This window comes from Diadema antillarum, unplaced genomic scaffold (assembly GCF_040938485.1).
Source record: "Diadema antillarum isolate AM-2024a unplaced genomic scaffold, OU_Dant_1.0 scf00000022, whole genome shotgun sequence".
Lineage (NCBI taxonomy): Eukaryota > Metazoa > Echinodermata > Echinoidea > Diadematoida > Diadematidae > Diadema > Diadema antillarum.
The window spans coordinates 1991324-2007072 of NW_027270911.1; the positions used below are offsets into that span (position 1 = coordinate 1991324).

At 37.0% G+C, this 15749-nt stretch overlaps 1 protein-coding gene and 1 long non-coding RNA gene across 2 annotated transcripts in view; one reads left to right on the forward strand and one right to left on the reverse strand.

Moving 5' to 3' along the window:
* The window catches only part of LOC139731041 (leucine-rich repeat serine/threonine-protein kinase 1-like), a 100363-nt gene that overhangs the window by 30538 nt on the left and 54076 nt on the right, over positions 1 to 15749 (forward strand). The gene's annotated exons all lie outside the window — the stretch shown is intronic.
* LOC139730417 (uncharacterized) lies at positions 7668 to 9516 on the reverse strand. Its single transcript, XR_011710928.1, has 3 exons — positions 9128 to 9516; positions 8530 to 8683; positions 7668 to 7939 (listed from the first exon to the last, which is right to left on the reverse strand). It is a non-coding gene; the product is annotated as an uncharacterized lncRNA (long non-coding RNA).

Genomic DNA, 15749 nt, shown 5'->3' on the forward strand with positions numbered 1-15749 from the left:
GTTAAAGAGGAATGCCAAACTTTGCTTCCATATACAATGTATAACAATTCTATTTTCAATTTTTCTTTTGAATTACCAGTTGCTACATTACTGTAGAGGAATGACTTTTGCACATAAAATAGTGACAGAAACTTAAAGTGTACATGCAAAATCTAGTTGGGAACACCGCTTGATAGTCATTCACCACATAGAATGCAAGCCATATGTGAGAGGAACAAAAGCACGAGAAACGCTTTGATTGTACCACGGGATTAGCGATTAATATCGATCAGTTTTGGCAGCTTTGTTTGTTGAGCAGAATATGCAAAGTTGGCACGCCGTCGACTGAGTCGGACAAGCGAACGTGGCACATAAAGAGTTAAAACTCATGATGAACCAATTCATGTCTGCAGTTACTGTACAGGTATATGCTGGATGCAGTGTCATCTGCATAATGCTGTGTTTGTGTTTTGTTCCTCTAACTCATAATTATCAACTGTGCTTTATCCTATCTCGCAATTTAGTTGCCAAAAAAAACCATACTGAAATATATCTGACCCGAAGGCAAAATACAATCGTGTTGAAACCCTTAGCTTTCTTCAGTGAGCAGATATCGACAATGCAAGAAACCTGAAAGAGTTTAACCCTAAACAGGTCGGGCTTTTTTTGCTTGGCCAAATTTCTAATTTTAATCAATTGATTATGCAAATTAAGCCCGACATCTTATTTTAGCCTGTTAAACACTAATCAAAATCATTGAGAATCTAATTTTTGGATTTGTATATTCTGTTTCAACATATTTAACAATTTTACATCATGAAGACGTCAAAAAGTAATTTCAGTTCTTTTGTGTTTTATTGTTTTTGGAATTTCTTATGTATTTCTTTTTTTTAATTTTTTTTATTTTTTTCAGTTGAAATTGTCATGGACCACTTATCTACCATAATTGGTATAAAATCAATCAAAGTTATGAAAAGTAAAAATAGGTTTTTATGAGTTTCAATTCCATAGGAAATATACACAAAATCACGAAATTGTGCACGTTTTGGGGTGACATGCTGTTTTAATATAAAAATGGGCATGGCTTCATAACGGTATGTGTGGACATTGCAAATTTGGTCTCAAAAGTTGCACGAGACTTGAAAGAAAAATGTCAAGAAGCCGCATGACAAGGTCTTCTCACGTTGCAGAATGATTGCATGAAATGTGGAGGGGAGTGGATTCTGCCCCCCCCCCCCCAGCCTGATTAGGGTTAAGGCTTACTGTTGCAATCTCTTACAAGTGTTATTTACACACTGTATGTATCTAGAAAGCCTGTCTTCACAATTCCTCCATGACTGAAAAATTCATTTGACATGACAATATTAAAGAACAGTATATCCTATATGGATGGTGAAAGAGCCTTTATCAGGATCTACCATTTAGGATTATGAGGGGAAATCTGAAACATGTTGCTCAATGTAAATGTTGAAAGTGCTATCCATCTTGAAGTCCCATGAAGTGCATGCTATTTAAACAACACTCAACTTTCGGACACTTTTAAAAATACTTGAGCATAAATCAAGTACGCACTGCAGTCTAATCACTTTTAAAGTAACATGTCATCAAAGCTCGTGACCATTTGATGGATAGGTTTCTCTTTGATATTAATCTTTTACTTGGTTGTGATAAAGATTTCACTGGCACTGATCTTTTGAAGCTTGTCAGAGCTATTTTGAGTCTCGTGATTTAGATGAACCCTTGAAAACATAGGAGCAGCTTGTCATTTACACATTCGGGTGCTGTTCGTTATTCCGAAAGTTTGTTATTCTGAAGGCTTGTTAATCCGAAACACACAAATTCCCTATACCTAGAGGTTCGTTAATCCAAAAAGTGTTAGTTGATCCAAACATTTGTCACATTATTTCGAAGGTTCGTTATTCCGAAGGCCCGTTATTCTGAAAATGAAATAGGGTTCACTAATAATCTGAAGGCTCGTTTATCCAAAAATGAAATAAGGTTCGATATTCTGTCAGGTTCATTTATCCGAAAATGAAATAGGGTACGTTATTCCGGAGGTTTTTGAATAACGGGCCTTATTTCATTTTTGGATTAACGAACCTTTGGAATAACGAACCTTATGTCATTTTTGGATTAATGAACCTTGGGAATAACAAACCTTACTCCATTTTTGGATTAACAAACCTCTGAAATAACAAATCTTCAGAATAACGAACCTTCAGAATAAAGATCCTTCGGAATAACAAAATGTAACCCTTAATTCAATACATCCACTTTTATATACGTTATGTAAACAGAACTGTTAAATCAGAGATTTTTTTTTTGTGCATGAAACTTTCACAAATTTAGTGAGGAGCAAAGATTTGCGAAAGTGAAATGTATATTAAATATTCTGTTTATACAGTACATTGAATGCCAAAAGTAATTATCAATTTTCAAAGTTTCATGCTACAAGAAAGGTTTTCAGCACCAATTCACAAAAGTTTCATGCCAAAATATGTTTTTTGTTTTACAGTATTCTATTCAACAAGGCTAAACCTTATTGAGTAGAATGCTCATCTTTCATTGACTGTGAAATCTACTTGTACCATTATTGCACTCGTGACCATACACGATTTGTAAATATTTATGCCTTATGTAACATGCATTATTTGAATACTGTTAAACATGATATTTTCGCGGCATGAAATTTTTGCAAATTGGAGACGACAGCCTTTTTTCGGCATGAAATATTCTCAAGTTGCCTCTAACATTCAATGCATATAGTGTAGACAAGAACTCCCGCGTGCATTTTAATTTCGCGAATCTTGGCTCTCGCGAAATTTGCGAAATTAAAATGCACGCCAACATTCCTCGTTTTACAGTACAGTACTGGTAATCCTGATAAGGGTTTGAATGTGTGCAGCCTAATGTCACTTCAAGGCCCTGCTGTCCTTAAAATGTCAGATTTAGCCAAGTTGTCACGCTCTAGGGTAACCATTTGACAGTAGGTACCGTGTCATCGAGGACCCCGAAAGAGAGAGAAAATGGTGCGGGAAAAGGGTACAGTCTAAATATATCCTGTGCTTAATCATGGCTCGTATCCTGTGTTACCAAATATAAACAGAAGGTTCAAAATCCTTGTCTTCATTTGATTTAGTTTTACCTTCTTTTTTCTTTTTTCTTTTTTTTTTTTTTGGGGGGGGGGATTCATTAGCCCTATTGGTTAAAACTGATTCATAAAAGCTATGTACTTTAATAGTGCCATAGGCCTGCAGGACTATTTGCCCAGGGCTGCCCTAACTTACGTGTACTATTGTGCAAGTGAATTTGCACATAGAAGACCTTTCACTGATTACAAAAAAAAAGAGTGAATTTATTTTAAGCTCGCCTGCTTAGGGCGGACTCACACTGTGCGATTTTTACTGCGATGCGCTGCGCTGCGACAATGTGCGATATCGCAGCCTGTTGCACTCTGTCGCAGGTGCTGCGATGTACACCGCACACTGTGCGATTTGTGGCCTACGATTTACACCGTGCGCATGCGTACATCGTACATTACGGCACCTGTTCATCATAAAGAACGGTCACCATGAATGAAGTCACTCGTGATTTTTTTTTTTTTTTTTTTTTTTTTTTTTTGGCGACGTTGGTTTGAAAAGTACATTTATGTTCAAGCTTGCTTTTTTTTATTATTCCAAAGTAACTACAGAAATTACTAGATATGAATCGAATAACAGTGTATATTCTAAGAAATAAAGTTAATAATGATAGAAAAAAGAAATGCCATATTTTGGTATTAATTTGGATCACTGCCTGGATCAAAGTCCCCCCCCTTTTTTTGAGGAGGGGGGGGGGGGGTTACGTGGTTGTAGGATTCTTGATCATTGGAAATAGTCATTTACAGCATATTACGCATATTTATGTAATTATTACAATGGGTAGAAATCAGAGTAAGGGTGAAAAAGTACTGCTTGGTGGAGGTCTGTATTCTCTGAGTGCTTTTCTAAGGCTTTGATAGTGGAATTCTAGCATTGTGGTTTCTCAAACACATAAAATATTGTGCTGACATATTTTTCTGGTTGGCCCTTGAAAAATTCACTCTTGTTTTGTGTACGGTATGTAATTACCATCCAGATGTAAGGGAATCACACTTATTTACAATATATATTGATTCACAAATAAAAACGTGACAAGAATAAAGATTATGATATATTCAAGTCATTAAATTAAATCTAAAATATAGACACACTGATCACAATTAAAGTCAATTCAATAGTTTATTTCCATCATCAAAAAAGAAAAAGATAAGATGGTACAAAGCAGTTCAAGTTGTCGATTTGTCTTTCTATATCATGACTACAGCTGTATGCTTCAATTAGTTCAATACAATTGTACTGTCAAAAAAATGCAAAAAAAAATGCAAAACTAGTAGGAAAAGCAATATCATAATTGTGCTGTACAATTCATATATACATACTGCAGTATGGATGTCATAGTTCTTAAAAGTATCACACAAAGTGACAAAAAACATCAACTTCCATTTCTTTTCCACATAAACAATGAATAAATTCAGTCAACTTGAACATCTACAATAAGTTCAGCTCAACGAGTTACCATTACAATTTGCATGAGACAACTACCTATGCCACTACAATTTCCCAAATAATGTTGCAAAAACAAACAAACAAACCTCAGAGAGGAAATTGCTGCAATCTAACATACTCTACAAGCAATGTTTACAGTTAGAGTTTGTGTACAAAGGTACATAAACACTTACTGCAAACATATAGTGTATTTTGAAAAATGCCAAATTGAAATGATCATACCAGCATCCGAAGGGGTGCTTTGAGATGCACTAGATGTGCTACTGGTCCTAATCCAGATTAATCAGACACTGCATACACTGCAAAATACTGTGGCAAAGCAGTCATTTGAATTGAAATTCCAACTGTGTGTGAACCTTGTTAATTGTATAACTTAAAATGAATATCATTACAGGAGATCTCATCTTCAACATTGCCCATTTTCTGTCCATCCCAGATTATGTTGGTGCCTACCTTAGGCATTCTTTGCAAGAAGAAGATGTGCTGGTTAAAATGTGCGGAAGAAAAAGAATAAAAGGTTCAAGGCTAGAGTACATGTAATTTTGGTTACACATATTACTTTCCAGAATTGACTTATAAGCAAGAAATATACAATTGTGTTACCAATAAATCAGGAAGATACAAATGAATGAACATTGAATTGCTTTGACTGATAAGGGTAAGTGGCAAATTGTAGCCTACAATGTAGCAAATCCAACTACAGTATAACAATTTTCTGACTCAAACTCTCAGATGTTGAGTCCAGTAATAAATGTTATCCATCGATGCAGATAGAGGTATGATAAAAAACAAGCAAACAAACAAACATAATTTTGTGCAGAGGGGGGAGATCAGCAGTTAAAATATGTATGATTAAAATACCATGCAGCACTTATACGGTAGCATATATACGACTGCATAGGAAAAAAATAGCTATCTCAGAACGCTGACAGCTGCATTCACATTGCTCTAAATTCAGAATTGCACAGTAACATGATTTCTTGTTTGCAGCTATAGTACAACTTATTGCAATGATACGTGTGCCATTCTCCATTTTTCTAGCTCAAACATTTCTGGCAATACATGTATCATTGTCAGACTCACATTTCAATACGCTTAGACAAGGGCGATGAAAACACACTGTGCAATTCCATCATTGTGCAATGATTATTAAAAGCCTTGTTGATGTAGACTGGCATTATTTGGGTGATTAATAAGTTTACAAAACTAAGTTGTTCAATGGTCAAGTTAAACTAATATTAGACAACTTGCAATAAGCTCTCACTTCCACAAAGGCCTAAGGTGTTTTTACTCTGTGCAGTCCTGTGAGTGACGAAGAAATATGATGTCATGTCACTACCACTTTTGCAACAGTGCAAGTCATATACAACAACTTCAAGGTAAAACATCTCTTGAACTTCTGAAGTTTTCCATCGATTCAAAAGAAGTTTTGCTTGCATGTTCAGCTCACTGCAAAGTGTGTTGCCGTTGTAACAGCACTAATTGCCCTCAAAGTTATGTAACGGCTTTAAGAACAGCTTTCTTCCCCAGTTTTCGAGCCATTAAAACAATGTTTGGCCCACATGTTGAGTTTATTGTAAAGTTGCACAAAACATACATTTCTAAACAGTAGTGGAAAGAGTGTTGCTATTGTCTCTGAACATTGTAATGGCCCTCACAAATCAAACAAAAGCTTGTGGAATTTTTCCCTCTCCAGTTTTCCAGTGATACAAACAAAACATGGTACATTTCAGTGGCGGATCCAGAGGGGGGCGCAACCGGCGCACGCCCCCCCCCTTTAATTTTCGTTAAAAACAAAGAAAATAAAAAGAAAAAAACTGAAATGAAACCCGGAAGTGGCACCAGAAATATTAGTCACGCCCCCCCCCCCCCCCCTTTACAGAATTCCTGGATCCGCCCCTGCATTTGTTGCACATGATTTAAAGTTGCAGGATACATTTTAAAGAGAAAGGGAAAGTGCATTGTCGGAGTAACAGTGCAAAATCGCCTTAAAATCATGACAAAACCTTGCACATTGAAACTCTTCAGCTGTTTGATGGTATTTCAGAAAAAAAATGTTCACTTTCCTTGAACTGGGTTTGCTATAATTGTCAAAGAGTGCAGGTACACATATTTGGGGAATTAAGAATTTTTACTTGAATTCTGACAGACCCTTTTATAAGTTTATGCATTGAGTAATTTCCAAGGTATGAAGAAAGAGTGTAATTACAGTAGAAAATAGATTTTTTTTTTTTTTTTGGGGGGGGGGGGCATCGAAACCTGGCCTTTGACCCTTCACCTTTGACATTCTGGCTGGAAATTTCCTGGAGAATCTCCATTCCATAATGCATGTATATGTATATTAAGTTTGAAAACTAATAATGCAAGCATTTCATATACTAGTGTATGAGGGAAATAGTAAAATATTGAGGAGTTGACCTTGACCTTTGACCCCATGATTATTGACCTATGACCCCTAAATTCCCTAGATAATCTCTGCCAGTCAGTACATGCGTATGTACCAAGTTCCATGAAGATACATTGAACCATTTGTGAGAAAAGTGATATTACATTTTCACCTAACCTTTGACCTTTTGACCTTTGACCTTATGACATGAAACTCTCTGGAGAATCTCTATGCAGTAGTACATGTCTACACCAAGTTTCAAGAAAATACCTTAGGGCATTGCATAGATATTGCTGAAATAGCAACATTTTTAGCATTTGACCTTGACCTTTTGACCTTTGACCTCTTGCCAATGTAACTAAAATCTACTCGGCTAATTGTCCCATCATACATCATCCTTGGACCAAGTTTGGTGAAAGCTGCTTCATCCAGTTTTGAGTTATCACGTAAACAGATAAATTTCAGGATTTGACCTTGATCTTTGACCTTTGACCTCAGTTCGATTTCACTAAAAAACTAATCAAGTAATTGTTCCATCATACACCATCCTCCGACACGGTTTGGTGAAATTTGCTTGATCCAGTCTTGAGTTATCGCGTAAACGGATACAATTTCATGATTTGACCTTGACCTTTGACCTTTTACCTTTGGCGGATTTCACCCAAAATAAAAATGACTCACGGTGATTGCACGTAAATTTGAGTTTTTCGAGAGTAGCTGTGTTTGTAGTTGGTGGGAAAACAGAAATCAAATCATTGTAAGTTAACATCAAATGCATGTAAAGTTCATGGAAACTTGCACTGGTCCAACATAAATGAAAGAAACAAGTCAATATGTTAGTTTCTTCAAGTTCCACCTTCACGACTGCCTGCTGTAGTAGCTTTGTAGTAGCTTTTGTTTCCAGTAAGTCCCAGAGAGACAGCAATGTCATCCCACACCGATCTTGCAGTTACAGGTGTAAGTGTTGAGGTGAACTACATGACAAGGGCTAAACAAACACAAAAAAGAGAGCAAAAGGGAGAAAATAGGGGAAATATTAATTGTTACAAAAATGCATAAGGTTCCCTGTGAAGCAAATGTTTGTAGTTTAGGACGCCTCCAACTTTCCGCCCATTTGCTTACAGTGTTTACAGCACTTGAACTACACACATTAGCAACTGACAACCACAGTTGAGTTATCGAGTTGAGTTTTTATGAAGTTCCTCGACCATGGAACTGACTGTGGAATTTTATTTTCTTGAAAAAGTAAAAGAACAATGTGGCATGTTTTTATTTTATACTTAGAGAACTTACGCCTGAATAATCCTTTCGACAGTGATCATAGATCTGAACGCCCTGACAAAAAGAAGTATCCCTGGATGATAAATCTTTGAATAAAGTCTACTCAACAATGTTCTTTGAAGTATGTAAATCAAATTTGGGATTTTCGGGTACACCCCAAATATATAAATATGTTGCACTTGTCTGTAGAGAGAGAGGAAAAAAAAAGCAACAACAAGCATTTTTTTGTTTTTCTTTCTCTCTCTATTTTAGAGGTAAAGCAAACATTTTCCATTAGTGCATCAGCAGGGTACCTACTGCTGATAAAATTTTGGTTTCCTTTGCTTCTTGACTCCTCCTTATCTTCTTAGGTTTTGCTTTGACAGGTCCTGCTTCTCCTTCTCCTGCTCCTTATGTGTAGCATTTCAGCCTTTGACGCCTTGCTGGTAGAGTCTTTATCATCTTGTAATTCCTAGTAAATAGGAGAAAAAGAAAAAGAAAAAAAAAACACACAAACATGATTACATATTGCATTGAATTAGAATGATGAAGAGGGATGCATTCCCCCTATGTCTTACAATGGATTCATTCTTTCAAAGAAATGATGTTTTCATTTATTTCTAGAAATTGCTTACAATGACTGTATTTGAAGTTCTATGAACAAACTATTCATCACTTTTAGGGTAGCATGAATGAAATTTTTATTTTCTTCAAAATACTGTAAAAGACCAATTAAATTACACTTTTTGAAATAATATCTTTCTTGCTCGCAACTTAATGTTGTTTTTTTTTTAATTGTCAAGCCACCATAAAAAGAAAAAGAAACTGATGTATTCACACATGCAGTCACATAAACATTTTGGAAAGTATGAAAAAGTGTTTATTTTATCTTCTAACATATACATGTATACTGTACCTCAGTCTCCAAAATTGGTTAGGTATCCTCTTGGCATGTTTGTCCTCAGAAAGTGCAGGTAAGAGAGGGATTCATGTACTTCTGCAGGACAACCAGTTGCCAGCTGCTCCTTTTCTGCTCTTCCTTTTCAACATTGAGACAAGCCTCCAGTATGAATTCCTTAGAGATTTCATTTTTATTCAGACCTGTTTAGGGTGACACAAAGGGACAACTATTTTCAGGCATTTATGATAATTACAGTAGACTCTAAATTTACCATTTGGGTAAAAAGGACAACATTTGGGAATGAATCTAGAGTTAACAAACACATATAGTGATAAACAAATTTATTCAACTATTCACCATTGTTGATCATTGGACAGGCCTGTACATAAGTGCTTCATAAATTCATATATCATAATCATAATTATTTCAGTCATTTACTAAGGTCTAAGGGCTCGAAAGCTTAACTAAATTACACTATGCATTACATATAGTGTACGTTTAGTACAAGTATGTCAATATACATACCTGTGTAACACATGACGCACACAGCATTGTTTCCTACAATCTGCAATTTTGGATAATTCATGATTGCCCTTGAATGATGTTTTACATTCTGCAATCAAACTGCAAGTACAGTTTGTACACCCTACAGATTGGGGCAGGGTCTTTGATGATTTCAGACTGAGAGTTCATTTTGATATACTTTGTTATGAAATTAAAGGGCAATTAAAGTTAACAGAGAGTATGACATGTACACCGGTACTGTACTGTATACTATATAGCCTTACCAAGTGCTGTGCACAGCACGTTTGTGACTTGCTGAGGCAGCAACGACAAGGCTGTGTTTATTATCGACACAGATTAACAAATGACGCACTGCCGGATAATCAAATACTTTGTAGCACTAGTCTGCAGACCTGAGCATGAACATGTTACAGCCTCATACAGTAACAACTTTCAGTTTGGAGTGCATGATCGATCATCACATAAATACTCGGACAAACATGGATAAAATGTTAATCACCTAGTAACCTACATGTAGAGAGGGTCACTTCAATGCATTGCATTTGTTTTGTGTGTGTGTGTGTGTTTCTAGACTACAATTTCTGTACAAATCTCCAAGAACAACTGATCAATCTAAGTTACCTCAGCTCCACTTAGGCCTTATTGTTACAAATCTAGAGTGCTATACTCCTGGCTTAGTTAGGTAATTTCCATGAGACTAGACACTACGTCTACTCTAAAAAAAAGTTTGGGAACAGTTTGTTTATTTTTTGTCTAGGATCTGGATTCATACTGCTTGTAACTATAGCAATGGATCTCAATTACAGTGTAGGTCTAACTCCAACGGTTAGAGTTCTAATTCCTCTAACGTTTGATACAAAATAGGTCTAAGCCTACGGTTCTAGGGTTAGACCACAGCCAAGGACAGGAAAGGCTAGCACAGCTACTGACAATCTAGATCCAGTAGGTGCCTAGGCCTAAGTAATAATCGACACTGTATTTCTGTAGCCATCACTAGCTTAACCAGAGTAGACCAACCGTATGATTTGGAAATCCATGAGCACATTTTGGAAAAAAAAATGTAGACCCATCTAACGTTAGTACCCTTACGTTAGATCACCGTAAGGGACTAACATTACTATCGTTTAATGTTGTAGAACGGGTCTAAAACTAAGAAGAAGCCTGCTGACTGCGAGTAGTGCTAACGTTAGTGCATGCTACGACTGCTAGTGCTAGACTAATTAACTGTTAGATCTAGTGCTTAGGGTCTAGACAGACTAGTTTAGGTAATCTATATAAGACTTTAATAATAAAATGTAGATTTCTAGAGATCTTATCACTAATAATATCAGTTACATCTTGATGGGCTAGACTTTCAATTATCAATATCCTTTCCTATCAACGTGTAAAAAATATCTGGATCTGTTTCTGTTTCTGTTCCGGTTCCGTCGGTATAGAGGTCTACTCAGAATTAACTGTACTCCACCAACGTTTTGTAACTGTGTGTTAGTATGGTCGTATGTGCAGGGCAGGAAGAATGTTTCACATTTGAAGCCTCTAGACTAGACTAGATCTCTAACTGTTGGTTACTCTTTTTCAACGTTATGTCGTTAGACAGAAACCACGTCTAACGTTAGGCCCTAACGTTATGTGTTTACTGTTACTGTTACTAGTGTTAGTGTTCACGTCCACGTCAGTCGATCCAGTAGCAGTGCAATAGTACTAAGCCATTATGGTCTAGACTTACAAGAGCCTGTCCAGACCAGGGGCCTAGCCCTAGTAACTTAGTTTATACAACGTGTACTATAGACTATGTCGATTTAATTTATAAAATTCGACTGGAACACGTATGTACATAGATCTAGGGCAGACTAGGCCTAGAACCACTTCTAGGCCCACACACGTATTTAGGCCTAGCTAGATATGGGTCTAGTTTATAGCATACTCAGTAGGGCCTAGGCTTAGTATAATTCAAACATTAGACTAAAACACTTAACAAGTTAGTCCAAGGCTATGCATATATGATACAGTACCGGTCCGGCGGTACGCAAACAGAATTTTAACCAACCCACAGACTGTGTAATCTGCCCTCGTTCAAACTCTATACATGGGACTACGTATGGACAAAACGGCTGCAATGGACGCGAGAAGCCCATATTCATGGTAGAATTACTCACGATTGCACTCTTAGTCGTTGTAAAACTCCCTCCCCATCTCATCTTCGTCATCATGTTGAGATAGATCAGTAAGCAATTGTGGAATAAAGGAAGCATATCCAGCCAAATCTTGATTTGTACTTCTTCTACCACCTTGCTTCACTGAAAGTTTTCGATCATCGTCGCAAGCAATTGTCGCAGAATTTTGAACATGTTCAAAGTTCTGCGATGGGGCTGCGATCCCTGCGATATCCCCAAATCGCCGGTTGTCGTATCGCAGACATCCTCACACTGTGCGATTTCTCGTCGTGCGACATCGCAAAGGGTAAATCGCAGTAAAAATCGCACAGTGTGAGTCCGCCCTTAGTCATGAAGGGAAAACATTTGTTGCAGTGCTTTTAATAACGTGAATGCTATAATTGTAAAGAAACAGCCAGAGACTGAATGTGTGGGGATGTATGGGTGAAAACTCGAGATCTTCACTGTTTTGTACTTCTACCAAAGTGCATGAGTGGCCCTAAAATTTCCCCCTTTTTTGTAGATTTACAATATACTGCTCTTTTCTTTCATGATTATAAATGCAGTTGTTTTAGGAAGAGATGTGCTGTCATTGTGCTGCTCACAGGAAGGAGTAGCTTCCTGTGTGTTGTGTGTGTTTCTGTAATTTTTTGTTACCGGTATTTATTTGTGCGTCTTGTTCAATTTCACTCTACTTCCAAATATTTCGAACTACAAAACGAGTAGTAAAGCACTTCTGTTGATGTGTCACCTAGGATATGCAGTACTTACATTAAAGGTACACCCGTTTGCCTGTTTGTGAAATGGAATAAAGTCTAGGACAATTAACAGAATCTGATGCCTTGTGGTTTTTTTCATAGTTTGATTATAAGATGTCACATACATTATAACAGCAGATTATGCCAAATGACCATAAGCTTGCAAAAGAAAAACATTGACATATCGTCACTGGGGCGACAAGACCTCATATCTACAAAATGTCAAATGTTCAGAAGAGCAAAAAAACATGGCGGCAAAAGCACTACAGTGAATGGGAAAGCTTTTCCTTTGACATGCCGTGGTGGCTTCATTTTTGGAGTAAGACATTTGGAATTTGGACAGGATGTCACCTAACCCATTATTTGACCATTAAAACAAAAAGTCATTTTCACCAAAATTTCAGATACAAGGTCTTGTCACCCAGCGACGATATACAGAAGAAGCAACTGATGCACTGCAAATATTGTATAGGCAGTTATTTTCATGAGGGTTTAATTTTTGCGAATATCAGTTGGATGGCGAATTTAACAACATGCGAAAAATGTCCCAATACGCTAGGGTAATGACACATTTACGTTTATAGCGTCGGCATCTATTCGTGAAAACAACATCTCGCGAAAATGTCTATTACTTCCTCATTCGTGAAAATAACAGCGTATATGGGATTATACTGGGAATTCCAAACGTTGCTGATAACAGCCAAGATGATACTTTTCCAAAATGAGTTTGGTTTCATTTTAGTACATCCCTGAAAAATGAGTGTATGGTACATGGCTTGAATTATTTACTTTCGCAGATCTATTTTTGTTTTCACTCCAGACAGATTTCTTTGAAATGAGAACACATGATCTTTGCTCGAAACAATAGAAGACATTAGAATATTTGATATCCTGTAAAGCAAAAGTAAAGAGCAGCAGCTAGTCAAGACGCGATAGTGCATGTCTAAAACACTGTCCAAGATAGTCACAGACCTCTTTACATTTGTTGCATTCCTGTGGCAGATCCAGAGGGGGGTGCACCGCGTGCACGCCCCCTCTTTATTTTTTGTTAAACCAAAAGAAATTAAAAAAAAATGGGGGGGGGGGCACATGCGCCCCCCTTTAATTTTGTAAAGGCACCTCCCCTTTATGGAATTCCTGGGTCCACCCCTGCATTCCCCTTCATTTGTTATGGCCTTCTGTCTTTTGTTCACACTGAAACATCACATTTGAGAAGACATATTGTATTTTATTACTTCTTTATAGCCTGTTTTAGAAGATCTGTTTGAATGGGAACAGGAATGATATATGCAGACTATTGATGTTCAGTTTGTATATATTGTAGGTTGTGCTATTGCACTAATCAGCACACTCACAAACAGTTGGTGTATTTTCTTTAAAGTCCTGATTAAAACCATTTGCAGATGAAAAAAAACAAAAACAACCCAGCTTTAGTGCTTCAAAGTAGTTCTAAACTGTGAGCTAGGGATAGAAACAACCAATGTAAAAAATTGGAATCAGTATAATTGATTTTAAGCATTGTTAAATACACAAAATGTGAACAGTAGTTATCATAAAAATGTTTCTAGACTAAACCGTCTACAAACAGTTATGGTTTATTGAGGAATATGGTGATATCTCCTTTATATTTTAGGTGGGTTTTTGGGGGGCAAAATTTCTACATAGTAGGATGTTTTGTGATACAAGTGACCTACACATATGCATCAAATGTGATATCTTGAAAATTTTTTTTTAAATCATTGCTCCCAGTGGTAAATAGTACCTTTAATCTAACCAACCCATCCTCTTTTTTTGGGGGGGGGGGGGGGTGGGAGGAAGGAGGAGGAGAGGGAGAGGAAGGCCCTATAAGGTTTGTGGTCATGGTTTTCTGACAAAAGTATTCAAAAAGACGTAATTGGGCAAAGTCAAGCAAATCATGATGCAGTATTAGAATCATTTAATATTTGTGTGATGATATGATTATGACAGCATCCAGAGTATAATAGTGTATAAAGCTGTTACTGTAAAAGTGGTTTCTTTCGCGGTGGTTTAATTTTCGCGCTTTGAGGTTGAACCGCGAATTTAACATCACGCGAAAATGTTTTGAACTCGTCGCTTGTACAATGCTATCAATACCGACCGCGAATTTAAACACACGCGAAAAAGTCTGCACCGATGGAAACCGCGAAAGTTTCTGTACGCGAAAGAAACCACTTTTACAGTATTTTCACGAGGGTTTAATTTTTTTCAAATTTTGCAAATCACAGTTGGAGCGCGAATTTAACAACGCGCAAAAATGTTACGATGTGATAGGCTAATATTGCATTTGTAGTAGTGTAGATGTCAATTTGCAAAAACAACATCTCGCAAAAATGTCTGTGACTTCCTCATTCATGAAAATATCTGTACACGAAAATATCTGTTCGCGAAAATTACCTCTTGTACAGTACAAGGTAGTCTTTGTTGTGCTGGTTATAACCAGCAGAACTAGCCAGTAGCAGTTAGCTATGGCTATGGCAGTGGCACAGTGGGCGATGGTCAAAATTCAATTATTTCAACAGAGAAATGATAGGACTATCAGTTTAAAAATAGATTGAGGCTTTTCAATGCACTGGATGTACTTCTCATTAATGACATGTACCATATATAGCATTATTAGTGTCCTATTATTGAGCCTGTCATATATTTTGTATTTTTAGTTCCAATCTGTCTACAATTTAGGCTTCATCAGCACACAGCTAGACATGTTCATGCCTCACATTGAAAGTTTCGACTTTTTTCTTTCTCTCTCTGCTCTATGTCTTTTGTTTCTTCTTCTCCTTATTTTCTTCCTTTTAATTCTGGCCCCTTCCATTTTTCTGAAATAAACCATGACTCATGGGTACAAGTAGGGATCCATGTGAGCTCCTCTTTGGACCGGTGTGCATGGCTGTGCGGGAAACGGCGATTCCAAATTAGAACTGCAGTCGGAGGCACCTTATAAAAAAGTGTCTGTGAACTCTAGATGACCCTGCCTGCCATTCTTGACAAATCATACCCGGCATAAAATGGCAACGCTGGACTCTGAAAGCGACATTCTGTGTGCCAAAGAAAACATTGATGAGTTCCAGTGTTGTACGGATTTTTTTCAGCATTCATTCTGTTTAGTCATTACAAAAAAAAAAACAAAAAAAAATCAAATTGTGATTGAAGTAGACCACCTACTAATACTGCATTCTGATC